The sequence below is a fragment of the Typopeltis vanoorti genome, chromosome 6 (genome assembly GCF_054136105.1).
Source record: "Typopeltis vanoorti isolate ZY-2024b chromosome 6, IOZ_Tvanoo_1.0, whole genome shotgun sequence".
Taxonomy (NCBI): Eukaryota; Metazoa; Arthropoda; class Arachnida; order Uropygi; family Thelyphonidae; genus Typopeltis; species Typopeltis vanoorti.
The window spans coordinates 150,870,247-150,891,085 of record NC_143554.1 but is presented as its reverse complement, the minus strand read 5'-3'; positions in this window follow the sequence as shown (position 1 = coordinate 150,891,085).

Genomic DNA, 20,839 nt, shown 5'->3' with positions numbered 1-20,839 from the left:
TTAGCTGTTGGAGGTTTAGCATTATTGATAATGAAAATCGATTCAATACGAAAAAGTTTCGGCAAATGATTAGAAATGAGTAAACTTGCCTTTTCTATTTTTGTAAGGAGAGATTCTTTAGCGATAAATTTTGGTGAGGGAATGAAATTGCGACCTTTGCTAAGAATATCCTTTTCCGCATCCGTTAAAATATGAGAAGATTTGTTCACTAGAACTTTTTTAGGATTAATACAAGCTTTACTTTAACCAGATCTGTTTTGTATCCTTCTTAGATTATTAATTTCCTTTATAAGAGTATATTTATTCTTGTTTTGTATTCGTGTGGCTTGTTCTTCACTGTTAATGATAAAATCATGTAAGTTAACATTATCCATAATTTCAAGTTTTTGAGTTAAAGATCTTTTAGTGCTCAACAAAAATGCTAAACAACGTATTGTGTCTGAAATTCTTTCGCTGAGGAGATCCATCTTAGCTTTACGATAAATTCTTTTAGCGCGTTCCGTTGTTATCTTTTCTTGAAAAGAGATGAAATTGGGAAAAACTGAATGGAACTTACAACGTTTGAGGAAAACTAACCTGTTTATTTTCAATCCTATTTTCTACAATGTTTTTCTTAAAATTCCTTTGTATGTTGATTAGAGAAGGCTCGTCATTACAACTTGAAAAAATACAACGTTTTTTATATATCAATTATGTGTGGCAATTTTTACCCTGTAATTTCCAGTTTGTTTAGATACTTCAATGTTTATTACTATACTCTTCTCCTTTATGAATACTTATGATAATAATATATATGAATACGTATGATATATAATATATATACAGTATATGTGTGTGTGTGTGTGTGTGTGTGTGTGTGTGTGTGTGTGTGTGTGTGTGTGTGTGTGTGTGTGTGTGTGTGTGTGTGTGTGTGTGTGTGTGTGTGTGTGTGTGTGTGCTCTTTTTTTCTCAATATGTCCATTAAGAAATATTTAATTGGAATTAGTATACAAGTATGAATATCCTTTGATACTCTTTGGAGTATAGAAGCGTTTAATGCGACGAAAATTGTTAAACTTCAGTAACTTTGATATGTCACATAAAGGAAAATATATTCTACTTATATTTTCAGGTACTCATCCTTGTTTTGTACCATTCCAGCTGAAGGAGTTCTGTTCTTCTAAGTGCAGGCCTGATTGTGAGTAAGTAGGAGATCGCTTTGTAACAAGCGCATTTGATATTAAGATTGAAGTAATTGTTCTTCTTTACGAATAACTTTGTTCTATCAAATTTTGTAGAAATCTAACTCTTCAAACTCGTCGCTATTACTAAACTCTCGAATTTTTGATTTGTATTTCTTTAAATGTGTAGTCATGAATATATTTCACTGAATGCATTGTTGAATAATTTCACTTTGTTTTGCGTTAAGAATTATTTAAATAAAAATAATTTAACAGTAATTGAATAATTACTGAATAATTGAACAGGAATATTTACTTGTGATAATTCACTAAAGGGAATGTAGTAAAATGCCAATTGGCATGCAATCTATTTCCTAAAAGGTAGTGTTCGAAAGCCACATATTGGTGCTAAGAAATGAAATAGATACGAGTTTTACTGATTTATGATTTATTCATAAATTTACTGATTTATTACATAGATACTGATTTATGTATTAAAATCAGAAGAACAGATGATAGGGATCGAATTAGAAGAACAGATGACAGGGATCGAATCAGAAGAACATATGATAGGGATCGAATCAGAAGAACAGATGATAGGGATCGAATCAGAAGAACAGATGATAGGGATCGAATCAGAAGAACAGATGATAGGGATCGATCATCAATATAAGAATTATTAATAGAAAAGAAGTGGAACTTCAACCAGAACTGGAAAAGAATAACGTGAGCATGATTTGCCGTTAGACAGAGAAGCAGAAAAGCTGGTGATCTTATAATATAATAACTATTCGAACAGCAATAATCAATTTGAAGGCAGTTCCAACGGAGTTGTCTAGAAAGACGCCCCAAAAAAATTAACCATGAGAGCTATTTTTACTTATGGTGCACAGAAGGTTCTTCTAAGAAACAACTTTCTGTGTAGTGGAGGAATTTTCGAGTCATTAGTGCATGCATCCGATATAAAGAAAATGGAAGAGGTTTTTCTTGCTGCGGATTGATGTGCAAAGTAGGAAAAGCATATTGAAACGGTTTTAGAAATTTGCAGAAAATTGAAGACTGAGAAGAGTGGTATCTGCTGGATTTCTGCCCAGAATACGAAATAATCATTACCATTGATAAATCTTTGTTGCAATGTAAAGATGTTTACAATTTCGGGTTCAATGATATAGTAAACGAGGAAACCTCGATGACTATGCCATTGTTGATATTGCTCAATGCTGATGCAGGAGTGTACAGAGATTATGAAATTGGAAGTGACCATTATTTAATTTTAATTAAAATTCTAAGTATTAGTCCAGCAAAGCAAAGCACATTGCATTTTCTATTATAAGGAAAAGCCAGGTGGTAAAAAGCCAGGTGAAAAGGCAGTTTTTTTTTTTTTTTTTTTTTTTTTTTTTTTTGGTTTTACCCCAGCATGTTACCACGTTTTCGGGTAGCAGTGGCTAGTAGCGCTGTGTATTTACTGAGCACGTCTTCCAGACGTTTTTGCACATAGCTCTTCAAAGAAAAAGGAATGTAAAACTGTCTGACGGAACATTCTCTTTGTTGTGCATCTTCTGTGACTTTTCTCAAAACCCACGTTCATAATTTCTTCCGATCAGTCGGAGAAAACTGCCCATTATTCTTGCATCTTCTCATGTATTGCTTATAACTCTGGTTGATTGTGCTGTTAGAGCGTTTATTTGTGGTACCACAACGCTGGTACAGGCTTTGGATAACACTGGTCTGTTATCCTGTGCGAAGACGATTTGACTGTATTTCGGCAGGAGTAACAGGACGTCGAACTTTCTTCATTCCTTTCTACGTTCCAAAGTTTCGTAAACCTTTCTCTGACGATTCCCCGCTTATGTAAAACAACTTCACTACCAATGCATTATTAACCACTGGTAGTGGTTTACTTTGCGTTTTATGCACTCTTATTTGCACTCTTATGTAGCTCCCTCTAACGATGGAAATTAGAACTAGGCATTTGCTTACCAAAAATATCCCCTCCTTGCGAATATTGCTTTTGTGTAAATGGCACGCTTGTATACCAGTTTTTTAGCGATATTAATGAATTATTGCAATATTTACAAAGTATATATATAATATTCATCAGAACTTGATTTGCTTCCTCAGTTCTTAAGAAAAGGCTGGTTATATTCCACTAATTCGAGCCCTACCCAAGGGCCCATGAGTTGTGGAAATACTTTCTGAAAATGAAAGCTGTGCCGAACAAAGCAGCCTTTTCCAGCTGCCCAATTTTTAATGCATCTAACTCGAGTGCTTCTTAGATGTTTTTTCAATGTTTTAGGGATGGCACCTAAATCACCTATTATTATGGAAATGACGTTCGTTTTCTTTTGCCAGATTCGTTCAACTTCGATTTGCAAATCGCGATATTTTGTAATTTTTTCATTTTCTTTTTCGTCAATCCGACTATCTCCTGCTCCTGATATTTCGATAAACTTAGCACCCTTGTTTTCACTTTTTTCAACCACTGTGATATCGGGTGTATTACATTCCAAGCTTTTGTCAGTCTGGATTTTGAAATCCCAGAGTATTTTAGTTTTTTCATTCTCAACCATTTTCTCGTGAACTTTATGCTTCCAATAGTCTTTAGATACTTCAAACCCATATTTTTTGCATAAATGCCAGTGAATTATCTTAGCTACGTTATCATGCCTTTTACGGTACTCAATTTGTGCGATTTTGCTGCATCCACTTATAATGTGGTCTGCCGTTTCTTCCTTTTCTTTGCACAATCTACATTTACTGTCTTCTTGAATTTGTTGTATTTTTGCCTTCATAATATTGGTTTCAATGGCCTGTTCTTGGGCTGCAAAAATTATCGATTCTGTTTCTTTCTTTAGTGCTCCATTTCTCAACCATTGCCAGGTGAAGATGCTGTCAGCGCTGTCCTCTATGCTGTGAAGGTATTTTCCATGCAATGCCTTATTTATCCATCTTTCAGTTCTCACTTTTACTTGGATGGTTTTGTATTCCAATTTTGTCTCCATGGGTTTAAATAAACCCTCTTTCCTTACCTCAATTAGAAATTTTTCCATTGTTTGCTGCAGATAATCATTTAAATTTCGTTTTTCTTCATCAATAACTTGCTTCACTTGTAATAATCCTCTACCTCCTTTTTTGTGTGATACAGATAGCCTATCAATATCAATGCGAGGATTGAGGGCATGGTGCATTGTCATTAATATTCGAGTTTATCGGTCTAAATCTTCCATCTCTAGCTGTGTCCATTCAACAATGGTTGCGGAATATCTCAGAAGAGGTATGGCCCAAGTATTAATTGCTTTTATCAAATTCTCAGCATTAAGCATTGACTTAAGGAGTTTTCTTAATCGCCTTATGTATTCTGCTCTAGTTCTTTCTTTGGTCTTATTGTGCAGAATTTGTGATGCTTCTAAAATTCCCAAATATTTGTAGCTATCTTCGAATTTTATTGACTTGATTATTTCACCATTGAGGAGCACGATTTCGTTCATATCTTCAAACTTTCCTCTTGTTATTCCAGCAATTGCACATTTGTCTAAGCCAAAATCCATTGATATATCTTGACTGAATATGCGCACAATGTTAAGCAATGATCCCAGTTCATTCTCTGATTTTGCATACAACTTCAGTCGTCCATGTATAAAAGCGGAGATGTCTTTGCACTCTTTTGCGCTGTTTAATAACCATGAGCAGTTTTATTTAAAATTCTAGTTAAGGGTATCAATGACAATATAAAGAATAGAGGGGATAATAAGTCTCATTGAAAGAGGCCCCTTTTTATGTTTACCTCTCCAATTTCTTCTCTATTTAGAACCAACGTTGTTTTTCAGTTGTTCATGCTGGATTGCAAAAATGTTTGCACGTTTTCGATAATACCAAATAGTTCTGTGCATTTTAAAATCCGACTATGAGGCACCTAATCAAACTCTTTTTTATAATCTATCCAAGCCATATGAAGGATGGTTTTTTTACGTTCAATTTTTAAGAACTATTTTATCAATCAGCAATTGGTTCTCTTGTGCTTCTTGAATTTTTGCTGTTACCTTTTTGTTCAATTGGGAGAAGAGAATTTACTTTAAGATAGCTGTATATTTTTTCAGCTAGTATGCCTGTGAGTAGCTTAAAAGTTGTTGGCAGGTAGATAATTTGTCGGAGATTTTCTGGCTTTGGACATTTTTCTTTATCCTTTATGATAAACGTTTTCCCTGCTGTGAGCCACTCTTCTTTGCTTTGTTCTTCTAAAACATCATAAGATTGGTTAGCAAGTCTTTCGTGTAAGCCTGTTAGATATTTCAACCAGTAGCCATGAAATTCATCCTTTCCAGGTGTTGACCAATTTTGTTTATTTTTTTAGCTTGCTTTTGAACCATTTCAGTTGTTATTTTCAGTTGGTCCATTTTTCGTTCTTGAGATTCGTTCGTAATTTGTTCAATCCACTTTGCCTTGTTATTGTGGCTCTTAGGGTTGTCCCATAGGTTTTTCTAAAACATTAGTGTATTTTATTTGTCTCTGGTACTTATATTTATATTTTCTTTAAGGTTATCAATCCTGCAGCAATCAATTTTCTTGTAAAACTAGTGCTTATATGCGCGAAAAATCGAATTTTGCTTATACTGTTCAATGCGTGCACTGTATCTTCTTATTTTAGCTGACTGCAACTATTTTTTGCTTCATTTCTTCTAATACTTCATCAATAGGTCGTCTTCCAGTATTATAACTCTTTATGAGGTTATTTCGGATTTTCGTGTTTTTCAGCTTCTTTTCCTCAAGTTTTTTTCAAATTGCTCACGTCTGCTCTGAGTTTAAGAATTTTATTCTCCAGTCGATGCTTCCATTTTGGTTCCTGAGCCTTACTGCTTTTAGGTTCACTATTCTTATATCCTAATTGAGATGTTACGACGTAGGCTATTGAGTACATAAGTTGATTCGTTTGCCCAATAGTTCCAGTAGGAATATCCCTTGCAGCTTTATTGGCCTCTTGTAGGAGTTTATATCTATATATACAGGGTGTTCGGGATAAATTTGACATATTTATAATTAATTATATTTTTCCGTAAGTTACATGTATTAACACACACTTCTCTTCATTTAAAAGTTTGGACCCTTCTTCATTCATATACAAGATGTCAGAAAGGATGGATAGCTGGAACCCACCTGAATCATGGAAGAGAATAACTTGTATCATGATGATTCGTGCCCGCCATCAAAATAAGGATATTACAACTGCTGCCCAATGCTCCCTGAATACAGTAAAAACAATCAGGCATGAACTAGAGACTTGCAATGGTGACTACGAGGATGTAGCAAGAAGAAAGATCCCTAGCAGACGATCTGATTGCGTTCGTACAGCAGAATTCCTCGCAAATCTGCAGGAACAGGTGTTGAAGAACCCTGGCATTGGAATTCGGGCTTTGTTCGTGGAGTTGCTAATTGTAGTCAAGCCCTGGATAACAAGGGTAGCCAATGGTAGGCCGTATGTATGGCAGCAGGATTCGGCCCCTTGCCACACCTCTGGGAAAAGTCAAAAATGGTTGTCTGAAAATTTCTACGACTTCACCAGTCCAAATGTTTGGCCTCCAAACTCCCCAGACCTTAACCCCATGGATTATTTTGTATGGGGCGCAGTTGAAAAAGACACCAATCGCACTTCCAGTAATACAAAAGCCCAGTTAATGGATAAAATTAAAACAGTTTTTGCGGCCCTTCCCAGGGAGACTGTAGCATCAGCTTGTTCGAGGTTCCGAAGCAGAATTGAAGCTGTGATCGATGCTAATGGTGGTTATTTTGAGTAAATCTTGTTGATAGTATTGTAATTAACTCTGCCTGTAATGTTTTTTTGTCAATTCATTAAATTTAATAGATACAAAGAAGATTTTCTTTTTCCTTACGAAACTGTCAAATTTATCCCGAACACCCTGTATATATATATATCTTGTATATATATCTACCTCTTGTATGTGTGTGTGTGTGTGTGTGTGTGTGTGTGTTAAACATACCAAGAAATTCTATAAACTTGGTATTAATCCTTTTTCATATATTGTTGTTTTCTAGTCAATGGATATATCAAATAGATATCCAAAAGAGCAAGCCACTAGACTATGTAAGTATACAAATTAAATTTCTACAATTAACCTAATAAAATAATTATTTTTGACAAAGTTCATTATCTCTGAGTATTTACAAATGAACCATTTAAATATTACTATTACATTTGTTCACTACAAATATTCAGTATAGAATGTAAAGTAAATATCTTATTTATATAAATATTAAATACATAAATAATAATAAGAAGAATGTATTTTACATATTTTTTCAAAATATATTTGCAATAATTCATTCGATGTGTTTATTATATGTTATTTTTTTCCGCCAAAGATTCGCTTTGAGTGGATCTAATATTTTTGCTGGATATGAATCTGCTTTCTTTAATAAAAGTGGCTTACATTAGAGAAGTACCGTACATATTATGCAATTTTAATAGAAGTCACTTTCATGTACTATTAGGATTCATAGCCAAAGGCCAGTATTCACTGTACAGTTTTATGGTGGTAGCATCATAGTATATCTTACATCTCCACTGCGATATCTTTCACACACCATATACGGCCCTGTAAATTGTGTGTGTGGCGATTTGCTGCTTTTACGCTGGGAAAATAGCAAATTCATTTTTTTCCCCTTTTTCTTTCTAGGAAAAGAAATAAAAATGAACATTCTTCTTTTCACAGGTATTAGTGGAGTCAAGATAAAACTGAATGAAATAAATACTTAGGCTTCGAACATATTGTATATCAATCTTGATAAGCTATTTGAAAACATGAATTACAATAGTATGCGTGTGTGCTGTGCAGATATTTGATGGTTGTTGGCTTGATTTAAAATCACGTCTTATTTCCTTTTACACTGTTGAATGTATTTTATCATTTCAGAGCACTCTTTGAATGCTACTGACTACAAACTATAATTGATGTGGATTTCTGTGTGTTGCCAAGATACTTGAATTTTGGTGTCTGTTATATACGCCACTAATCATGATTTGCAGTTTCTTCGGACATTGGTAGGATAGATGTTTTTATAAAAAAAAACACCATTCACATATTTGATCGCACGAAACGCATTCTAAGAGCTTACTCATAGGCTTGCACACCTCGATGTCATCAGTCTATTCATCAATGTTCCGAGATACGAAACTATCCATTTGCTTCAACAAGTATTTCCATCGGACTCCCTGGGACATTTTAAACATTGTATTAAGAACACCTCCAAATTCAAAGAAGATTTTTTTTTTCAGTATAAGAAAAGATTAACAATGAGCTCTTCCCATTGCTAATCCTACTGAGAAATGTTTTCTTGATGTATTATGAGAAAGAAGCTTAATATTGCGGGAGAATACGGCCACACGTGTGGTTGAGATATGTTGACGTCTTCACAACAACTTCATCGCTGGTCCCGGCTCCATTAACTAACTAAAAGAATTTGTTCCGTACCCTATCAATATTCACTCTGAGATTACATTTACTTCTGACTCAAAACAAAACAGTTCTTTATCATTTCTAGATGCGCACGTAGAGTCTTTCGAGCAAACGAACTCAGTGGCTTTGTTTACTGAAAGCCTGTGCATCCTGGAACTTGTATGGAAAATCTCACCACCGTCCGGCAAAAAAAAAGTACTGTAATTTAATAACAAATAAGTGATATAGCATATAACATACATTCCCACAGGCGCGAAAGAAACTAGGAACTTTATTTATTTATTTATTTATTTATTTATCGTATGGCTTGTACACATGGTTGAAAGACAATACGATATAAATAATATACACATATATGATAATATAAATAAAAATATAAAATAAAAAATAAATAAAATAAATAAAAATTCTACATTTAGGCAAATACAAGTATGAAATTTATGAGAAGCATCAGACAGAAGATTAGTCATATTTTAACATTTAGGTTTTTAATCCAATTTATCCCCTCTGGGGATAGGTCAAAGATATCCTTAAAGTCACCTGAATATGCCCTCAGCTCACATTCCTGTACTATATGACGAATGGTTTGGGTCTCGGCTCCACAACGACAGTGGGGATTTGGTATCTTACCCCACTTTGAAAGTAAGTCTTCACATATACCCTGGGCTGTACGAATCCTGTTAGTCGTCGTCCATATATTCCTGGGCAGGTCACATTCAGATGGATTTTGAAAGATGTTTATGTAATTAGGAGCTTCAGGTGATACTGCTTGGGACCACTGTACATCCCACCTACTCACATACTGTCATTCTGGTTAGGAAGTTTACGGGCTGTTTTTATGGCAGGCCTTCTGGATTTTAGTCTATTATATAAAGCACTTGGATTAAATTTATGTATTGGGAGGTTCTGGTTATATAAAATTCTTTTATATTCGCGAAGCAATGCTTGCTGTCGTCGCTGGTCCAGAAGCGCAATATGGCTGAACGTAGAGGGGCATTGTAAGGATGTATTTCTAATGCAACCCGTTATTAAACGAAAAGTGGAGTTAAGTTGAGCATCTACAGTAGTTTATTGACATGATAACTATTGAGCCAGACAGGAGCACCATACTCTGCTGCACTGTAAATTAGACCCATGGCTGTGCACCGCAGAGTTGTGGCACTTGAGCCCCATATAGTACCACAAAGCTTCTGAACTATGTTATTTCTGGTGCAAACTTTAGCATTAATCATATGCTGTTTATATGTCAGAGTTCTATCCAGAGTTATAACCAGATATTTAGGTGTCGGATTAAACGAAATTAATGAATTGCGTTTAATCCGACACTATCAGTGGAGACGAATATCAAATCTGGGTTATATTCCTTATTCCAGGCTCTTGATTTAAAGGTACTTTTTTCCTTGGAATCAAAAATCAAGTGAAGACGGTGTTGATCTGCCCATTCAGCTAATATTCCCATGTTTTGATCATTCCGATCGCATTTCCAAGAAGTATTATTACTGTTGAAGTCCTCATAGTACACCGTTGGGTGGGAGTATGTCTGTAGAACATCAATTGACCAAACAATTGTAGGTGGTTTATATACATTGACAATCGTAATGTCCGCTATTTTAACAACGATGTTATGGATTTCGTCATCCGTCGAAGAAGATATCAGCACAGCATTCTCAATACCATTTCGGACATATGTTATGTTGCTAGCTACGACTGTAAGTAATCCTGAGAATGTAGTAGCCATAGATTATTGCTCTAGATTTAATTTGATCTTCAGTTTCGAATGTTATTCTTGAAGGAAAAGTATATCAACGTTTTTTTTCTCGTAGAGGTTTAGAAAGACATTGACATTTGATGCGCTAATACCCTCAACATTTAACTGGCAGATGCGGATATTATGTCCAATATTCCTTATCAGCTGGTTCGAAGAAGAACCGTTGTGAAGGTTTTGAGTTTCCATGTGTAAATATGGTCAGGAGATTGCACAATTGCACAATGGTCTAGCCGCCAGTTGCTCTAGCTCTTTAGCATGACCGAGGGTGTACCACGAGGAGGTGAGCTAAAATTGAACCCATAGGAAGTTGATTATCTCAATTCTATCCTTTCAAAAAAGGGGAAAATATGGGGGGATGCAACAAAATATTGGTAAGCAAAATCTTACATCACTCAAATAGACAGCCAGATAAACACGAAAATCAAGACCAAAGAAAACAGTAAATCCACGATATATATACCGTCAGTAATAGAGTACATTTCAATCTTACTTCTTCACTATGTTATAAAGTTTCCTTACATTATGAGGAGAATTGAACCAAGGTCTTTTCATGTCGGATGGCATGCGTCTTGCCGTTCTTCCCACCACCTTATTATCTGACAACTTGCACGTGTAACTGAAAAACGAACGCAAGATCTACACGTCATTAGTGAATCTACTTCCTTCGCTGGTTGATCCACAAAACGTCTTATTTTTTTCCGCATTTCCTACTAATAATAGTTGAAGAGACCTGCAAGACTTCAACTAAAGTTGCATACAAAGGACAATAGAGGCATTTACAAAGCATTTGTCACCTGGAAGCGAAATAAATGATTATGGAACGGATTCACTTCTTATATTTCGGATTTCAGTTATTGTGTTATGGAATGAAAGAAGATTTTTTAATATCCCACATTTGTGTAGTTATTGCATAATAATGTTTCCGTCTGTATTATGCTTTCTCCATTCTTTACGTCTCTCTGCCTACGAGTTTCAAATGCAGTTCTTAAACAACGAACATGCGAATAATCTGCATACTTGGAGATATGTCAAATAAAACGAATGAGATTAGTCACGTTGCCTTTTTACAGCACACATTTTTTTTTCTTTTTCAGAAGTTCCGCATATACATCACATTGTGACGAATTGTGCATCGTCGTGTTCCTCATCAATACGCCAATTCGCTTGAACCACAGCGAGTTCTATTTTATGTTTGATTAAAAATTCCTCCTCTGATATATTTGAAGAATGGAGTGAGATTATTTGTGTTTGAATGCATCCCGATTTATTTCAAGTTTGTTTCTTGATCTGAAAGGAGCGTTTCTTCTGGTTGCAAGGTTGTTCCTCGGGTAAGTGGTTGTTTGCAAGTAATCAGTTGAGACGAATTGTGAGAGACGAATATTAAATCGTTAATCTCTTTAAGAATTATAAATAATTTCTGAACTGAGATTCGCATTTCTTCCAATGCAATTAACAGGACTTTCGAAAGATATTGCCCTTCTATCTCTGTAAGATGTTTCCTTCACAACTAAGCTGACATCCAGATATATCATCATTTTGGCGGTCGTAATATCTTTGAAAAAAATAGTAAAATATCGATGCCATTTCGGTGTTTTGGTGCTTTCAGAGTTTAAGATTTACAATCGGTATCAGAGGTTATTGAAGTGAAATTATGGCACATCGTATAAAGGAACGTTTTTCCGGCTTTTTTTGTTTTTTTTCTGACACGATCGAAGTAATATTTCAAATGAAATGAAAAAACTATTTTCGGTTTTTTTTTTCATTTCAAGTTTAAAGAGTAATAATATAAAGTTATCTAAACAATATAAAGTGGCTTTTCAAAATATTAAGTTTATTGTAACTATTTAGATCAGTATGGGCAGTTGTCACACTGGAAAAGGCGGCGATGAAAGTAAAAAAATCGATATATTGATAATTATATAAAACGATGTAAAAAATAAAATTGTTAAATCTTTGTTTTGTGGGTTTGTTAATCCGCATAGAAGAATTACTGTTCTTTCGGATTAAAAAAAAAAACACTATGTCAGTAGGAAACAGCCGAACTATATCTTCAGTGGAGGAACGATGGAATTTGAACTCAGGTCTTTTAATATTGAAAGGGTAACTTGCCGACATATACAATATACGACAGTTTTAAAGAATGGAATGTTTCTTAAGATGCGTTATTTTTTTTTTTACATCAAATCATTCATTCCGTGATTCTTTTGATACGATAATACACTTCCTCTCATACGTTCAATTACGACATCACCTGGAAAAAAAAATCAGCTAACGCCTTTTTTTATACCCGTATAGTGGGAGTAGGCGAGGTCGTTTTTTAGTCCTATCTAACTTTTGTTAGATCCTATCTAACAAAATAGATCCTTTGTAAGATCCTATCTATTTTGTTAGTCCTATCTAACTTTTAGTCCTATCTAGCCTTTGATAAAATGTCGCGTTTTTAACATATATTCTATGGAAGCTGTTGATTATCTCTAATATATTAAATATGGTATTCTAGAAAAATACATAAAGGAACAAAGCAAATTAACTAACCTAATTCCTTCTTCGATCTGCTAATGCTTTGTAGTCCCAAAAGTGGGTAAAATAGGTGCAAACTTGGCCCAAATGTACCTTGCGAAGAATAAGCAAGACAAATCCACACCCAAATCATAGATACCGGGGAAAAGACCAAAATAATTTAATAGGTATCCAGGAATGAGAGTAAATGCAGCAAACCACCATCTTCTTAGTCTCTAAAGATAACATGATATATTGTTATTAATAACAATGTAAGGTCTACGGGAGAATTTCTTGATTTGCTGGATTAAACCACGAATTATACACAAAAATACTTACCAGCCAATTCCTGAGATAAACTAATTCTGTAAGCAGTCGTGCAAAGGCATAGAAAACTCGAACTATCGATCTTTCTTCCGGATGCCAAGCACTATTCATTCAAAACCATTCCCGCAGTAGAACACAGCCTAGTTTTGTTGCATTTTGAAGTAAGATGCTGGACGAGCAATACCGAATATATTTAGATAAACGACTTTGTTTTGTTATTACCTTTGTTTCTAATAACTGTCAGTATGTAAAGTATCGCAGTGATCTTTGTATCACGAATATCAATTGAATGTTAATTCGAGTACTCATGGGCTCCTTTACGATTTCTACCTTACAGATATTGAATATTATTTGTATTTTTTCAGGACGATGCAGTTAAATTGAGCCTCTACATGAATCGGAATACCGAGTTGCATTGTCTTAAACCAAAGTATGATGTAAGTAATTATGATTTTTATTTCTTCCAGTCTCAGTTAAAACGTTTGTACTTCGCGTATACAGATAGTGTCATAAACTTGGTTTTGAAGAAATGTCTCGACATCGACTAAATAGGTGCCTACAATTTGAGAAGGGGGAGCATATCAGCGCAGGCAGGAAAATATGTCATCACGATACTGTCGATATGTTTTTTTTTTCATTATTTTTTTGTCTTTGGAAAAAACTCGTTTAAGATGTCCCCGGAAAAGTTTCATGCTTTCGCATTGATCAGCCAGACTCGATTCTTATCAATTGCTTATTCAGCAATTTCTTTTGAGTACTTTCACACGTGTAACCTATCACCAGTTAGAGGAGAGGTTTCTTAAATTGGCGCCTTTGGCGGCATACACCGTCTTCTTTCTTTCTCTTCTGTTTACAGTATCACAACTATATTTGAATACCAAGTTTTGCATTTATTCGATAATTAATTATAAATACCATTGAAAACGCAGCAATCGATTTAAAGGAGTTTAAATTTCACACTAAAATGTCGCTTTTTGATTTCGTATGATTACTGACGTAATAAATGACGAAAATAAACTAGTTCCATAAAAGTTAACGAAATCCATCAATAGGGAGTTTTTCCTTTCTTTAGCAAAATGATTGTTTTTCCAAGATATTTTTTCTGGCATAATTACTTTACTTTCAAGCGAAAATGAATGGAAAGATCTCTCGTTCGAGTACGTCTTATTATTGAAAAGTCTATCGATTATGTTTTGAAATATCACATTTGAAAGTAACGTAAAAATTTTGTTTTCCTCTCACCGTGTAAGTTTTTCTCCAGTAAGCGTTATTGTTCGCCGCCGCATCAAGTCAATATTAACATCCTCCTTTGTATAACCCATTAAGCCCAGAAGGTATGGACATCTACCTATTTACGTAAACAGAGTAAGATGATAGATGATAAACAAAAGATTTCTTTAGTGACCACTCGTGTTTAGTTTGAATTAATCTCACGTCTATAACTCGATTAATTCACACGAAAACTTCCAAATAGTTTAGGCACATAAAAAAAAGATAAGAATGAAATAATATAAAAGATGAACCAATAAATAATTCAAAGTTCAAAGTAATTAATGTGCCATCGATGGGTATATCGGTAAATTGAAAAGCCTGTCAAACAGCTTCATTTATTCTCTAACAGTGTGCGTTATATACACAGCCTATGTAGAACAACAAGGTAAACTCAATATGAAGACCGTAAACGAATGGTAGTTGTTAGTTAGTTAATTAGCGTATGATGATACAATGGCCGTGAGGCCCTTTGTACAGGGAAGTACGGCACCATCTTAATCCCCAAATTTTATCCTGGCTCGGGACCGGCATAGCTGACGAATCAGGCCTATGGCTGGGTCTTTAGTAGTCCTGTCCTGGCTGTAATACGTGTGTTTATCAGGAAAGATTGCCTGTTCTAGGGGACGAAAAACACGAGTTTCTGAGTGAAACTAAAAAAAACTTACCTCCATATGACACCGGCTAACTCACTTTTCGTCTAAAGAAACCAGATGAAGGTTCCTCACCTCACGGACAGGTATCGAACCAATGTCTTTCCTTCAACTAAAAGGCTACATCTATACCGACTGAGTTACGGAAGATTTTTTTTTTTTTTTTTTTTTTTTGCACTATTGGAAAGTGGAGTCTTAGTGATGGATATTGTCAAAGTCTGCTAATTTAACCATCAGTTGGTTCGCCTGATTGCAGAACTGGTAAAACATTCAAGACAACTCTAGATGACCGAATTTAAACAAGTTATTGTTTCTTATTCCCCAGTGTGGGGAATAAGAAAGAAAGAAAGGTGAGAAACAGCCAAGTTCCATTTGATTATTATTAATTTTGAAGTAATTATTAAATTAGCAATTTAATATTTATGCATCTATCATTAATATAATTTTTAGTTAATTTTCTTATTTTTATGAATCAGTGTAATTGTTCACTTATATCAAAGAAAAATTCAATCGTTTTATATTTTAGTTTATTTATTTTAATAACTGTCCTTTCAGCAATATACAAATTATTTTATTATTTAATTATTTAATTAAATAATTTAATTAAATTATTTAATTATTTAATTACTAAAGGGAATTTTAGTTTAATAACTTTATTAGCAATCTTTATTAATGAAGAATTATGATCCATCAGTAGTCGTCTTCGGCAGTTCGATCTCAGTAGAACAACTATCCATATCAGTCTGAATAGTCATTATACTCTCCTCTCCCTTTCCCAAAGCTGTCCAACATACTGACACTTTATTCACCTTCGGTAAACAGGTATTATGAAAGTGAGTATTTTCTCCTCTGTTCTGGGCTGCATTTTATATTAAACGCTGCTGATGGAACCTTTAATTCAATTCAGTTACCGAGAAAGTTTCTCAGAAAACAATGAAATATACTTAGGCAAGTCGAAATATTTTATTTTCTGACATAGTCGACCCTGAGTGCATGCAACAAAGATTTACAAACATAAAATTAAACGTTTGCCGAAAATAAAATAGTCTTTGTTATGCTGATGTTACAAATGAAAGTAACAAGACTTATAAGACGACAGTGCCGTCTGTGGTTATTGGCATCTATGATAAAGTAGAATATGCAGCCTATTGATATGGTTCTTAAAGAGTGGGTGGTTGTATTCAGTGTGAAAAACTGTTTAGGGAGATTGTTCCAAAGACTAGAAGTGGATGGATGAAGAAAGCCGACGAGAAGTTGGTTCCGTTTCTTCGAAGCTGGACAATGCATGGGTGTTAAACTGTGGCTAGTTTTTACATGCTTAGTACAAAGGAAGAATAGTAGCAGCCAGTTCAGAGGGACTATTCCCAGGATATGCTTCAGCACTGCCTATACAAAAGACACAGTGCTGAAACAAGGCGCATATGATAAATTTACTGAACGGGGTCTGTGAAAGAAGGATTACCCTCTTCTAAATATCATCAAGAATTCTTAGGGAGGACTTGGATGGTCCACCCCAAATATGAAAACAGTACTCCAAAGTTGGTCGGATTTGATATATAAAATATTAAGAGTTGAGAGAAAGATAAATAATGTTTAGAACATAAAACAAAAGGAAGCTTTTTAGATGCTAAGGAGACTATGTAAGTAATATGTTTGTGCCAGAATAAACTGAATGTGACAGTCATCCCAAGAAGGGAAAATTGATCTTGAAATGAAACTTCAACATTATCAAAAATGAAAGGAAATGAGGTCGGATTTTTCTTGCTGGTAATAGCACAGGCATAAGGCACAGGCAATTATTTATCATTTTTATTTTTATTTTAATAACACAGGCATAAGGAATAAGTTTATTTTAGGCACTGAAAATTTTTAACTTGTCTTCAAAAAATTTGAAGATTTTCACGAGGACAGTGTTCAATAGTTTCAATATTGAGGGTTAAATAATTTGCTTATGCATTAAAGATATCGGTCTGTTAGTTTTATCATTGGCATATGATTTATTTATTTATTTATTTTATCTTTTGTACATTTTCAGACAATTGAGCTTTTCACTAACATTGGTGGACTTATGGGAATCTGGCTTGGAGTATCATTGATAGCAGTTTTCGATTTGTTGGAAAGTTTGTTCTTGATCGCGACTGTCTCGTGGCATCCGGTTGGAAGGGTGATTGATATCAGTCGAAAGCGCTGAACAAGTTGATATTCACTAGGCATGGCAATAAATGTAAAACCCACTATAATGCAATTAGTGATGATGAAAATGTTTATATATATGATTTATATAGTTTTGAAGTCAACTTGATAATAAACAAAATAACAACTTAATATTGTGAGTTTTTTTTTTCAATATAGTTATATTAAATTTTATGCTTTCAAAGCAAGAAAATTTATTTTTATATTTCGGTAATTTAAAACTAACATTATTGCACAATGATAGCGGCCTCACCATTTTTTGTAATATTTTAAGATTGTAAAAATATTCTGAAGTCATTGCTAAATCTAATATATGCAAGTCACACTTTTACAGATGATGTATTAACTTGTTATTTCTTTTCTATAGAAAAAAAATAACAATTTAATGCATCATCCATAAAAATATATATCCATAAAAATCATCCATAGAACGTTTCTAATTGTATGATAATCATGCAATTAGAAATTTTCAGACACAAGATTAATCGAACAGTACTGTAATCGATAGTAATTTAAGAACGTTATCAACAATAGGTTGGAAATTTTATGTACCTGAGTGTAAGCATAAAATAGGGCATCATTGCTTTTTAGAGTATAATGGGTGACTTAATTTATATAGTGCTGTAGCTCTTTGTTAATCATTTGGCTTCCATGCTGCCAGAGCTAAAAGAAAGAAAGTTCCTGATTGGCGATTTTAATCGTTCACAAGAGAGACTCTTTGAATGCTTTTAAGTGCCATTTCTTGAGTTATTCGACTAAGGCATGGATGCTGGGATTTTTCTTCGCGGAACCCTGGGATTCCCACATCGCAGAGAAACTGTCCGTAGAACTCACGCGTTTACGAACAATAAGACATCAATATTACCTTTTGCAGTATTCTCACACCGATGATTTCATTTAGGCAATTATAAAAAATAAAGAAATAAGATTATTAGATTTTAGATTTTTTAAAATCCATTACTAGTTTATCCTAAGCCTATTTAAATTTAAATAAATAACAAAGATGGATTCATTGCTTCGATTGCGTTTCCCTTTGGAACAGTGGGCTAATTGGATGTTTGTCAGGAAATCGTGGATTTAACTGTCTTACAAATTAAAAATAAAATAAAACTAAAAAAGATCTGTACGCATATTTTCTGTTTTTATTCGTAGTGATAAAATTTGATATACATAAATATTCATTGATCTACAATACTTGTAGTCATACTAATTGAATATTTTCAACTCATAATAATATGACATAAGAATTTAAAGGAATCTTATGAGTTTTGTAAGAAATTCTAATATTATAAATAAAAAAATGAAATTTAAAGTTTTGCTTAAATTTTTATTTTCAGTTTCCCTTTCAATCATATGAAATATTTTTAAGTATGACTGGAAGGGTTGACGTTCATTCACAGCCACTTTAAGAATAAATAATTAAGAAAATTCAAGAACAAGATTGTATATCGAGACCTCTGAAAGAACGAAATCCTCAACGTAATACTTTGATTAAAACTAAGTTATGATCCTCCATAGCTCAGTCGATATAGACGAAGCCATTTGGTTGGAAAGACCTGGATTCGATTTCCGTCTATGACGTGTGGAACCTTTATCTGGTCTCTTCCAATTAAAGGTGAGTTAGCCGGTCTCATACAGTGGTACCGGGTTTTTTCACACGGAAACACGGGTTTTTCGTCCCTCAGAACAGGAAACCGGTGAATACACACGGATTACAGTCATGAATACTTACAACAATATGTGGAAGAGATAGAGTCCTCACCACATGCCGTTAGACCTGTAGTTAACCATGAGTCACATCATGGTAGTGAACCTCCTAAGTTGGAGACAGCACATGAATGGGTTGTCTTTTGTCCATTCAAGGTTGCAAAATGTCTTTTGTAATTTCATTAGTCTTCAAAGACCAGTTGAAGTTTTCTTTCAATTAGCACCTGAATTACCCCAAGTAAAAAAAAAAAAAATCTTTTTTTTCTCATTTCTTTCTCTTGTCTTTGAATAATTGTAGAAAGAAATGCTCGTGAATATTTCCTAAATATGTATATTGTTTCGTCTTGAAATTTTATACGGATTTAAAATAAACCAAAAATAACAGTAAACCGATAATTAATCTGATGATTACTTTGATTTTACTCCAACCAAGAAAAATGATCTTTAACTTTTAGAGTTTAAATTTTCAATTTCAGTCAGGCTAAATATTTCTTAGCAGCTATATTTTTTAGTTATTAAAGTAAATGTACAATATTATACTGCTATTCGTGTTTCATATTAACGTTCTTTAAACATTAAGTAAAAGAGTGTTTTGGGAATAACATGGTTAACATGGGCCATCAGTAATTTTTTGATGTTCCAGTGAATTTCATTGTAATGGAGAAGGTGGTTAAAATGCTGTCCTTTGTATTATCAGCCGTTTCTGAAGACAGTATTTCATGCATGAAAAAATTCCCAAATAATATTCTGTTTTTCTTATTTCAAATACCACAATATTATCATTACATTCTTTGTTATGGTAACACCCACTCATACATCTTCAAATTTACAGATCCCATGATTGTGATGAGTCACACAATGTACAACCCACTCTGATTGAAATTGAAATTGAAAATATATCCGCAATCTCACATTTTAATGCTTCCCTGATGCACAACATCACTATTTCCTCTTCTTTCCCTATTTTGTCTCTTCTGACTAAATTATAATTTGCAGGAAAACCTCACTATAAAGAACAATTGTCTCCAAACCACAACTTAAATATAATCAGGATTCGTGACTTCATTTTTGTTTTCAGTTAACAATATAAACTATTTCCTTCAGTCCATCTTAGAAGTGTTCTTCAAGATATTTCTGGAAAAAAAATAACACTTGGGTTCCTTTCTCAGTTGAGCGATTTAAACTACGTGCATTTATTTCATATTTCTTGGGTCAGTGTTTTAGAATGTGATTCCTATCAAAATGTATTAATTATGTGAATCCATTTATCTTCATCCAAATATCTCGTCTCTTATTTCTCCGTTGGTTTCTTTCAAAAGTTTTCTTTGGAGATCAAAGAATAATAAAAGTTTAAATTAAAAAATTTAAAACGCGCACACTTTATCGCCTGAATTCACATTTAATCTACGGATTCACCAATATTTTATCGATAACGTAGCAGTTAAGAATATCGCTGATTAATAGTAGGTTTATTGCAATTCTTTGCGAGGAAGTGCTTTGAATGATCGCTCTACTTCACACAATTCGAATTGTAGATTCGAGTGAAACACTCGAATTGTAGATTCAGAGATCTACATGAGGCAGGCTGAGTGCTCATAAGTCTTTGACTTAAATCTCCGTATCGTCTACTTTTTTCTCCAGCTATTTAGCTCCCGGCCACCCGACGACAAAGGTAATCCAATAATTGTTGAGCTAAAGTGCTAATTATCTTCAACCGAATTCCATAATATCTGAAACTGCCATAACAACATTCACTATATATTTCTTAGTTTTAACACGTTCACGACGCGGTGG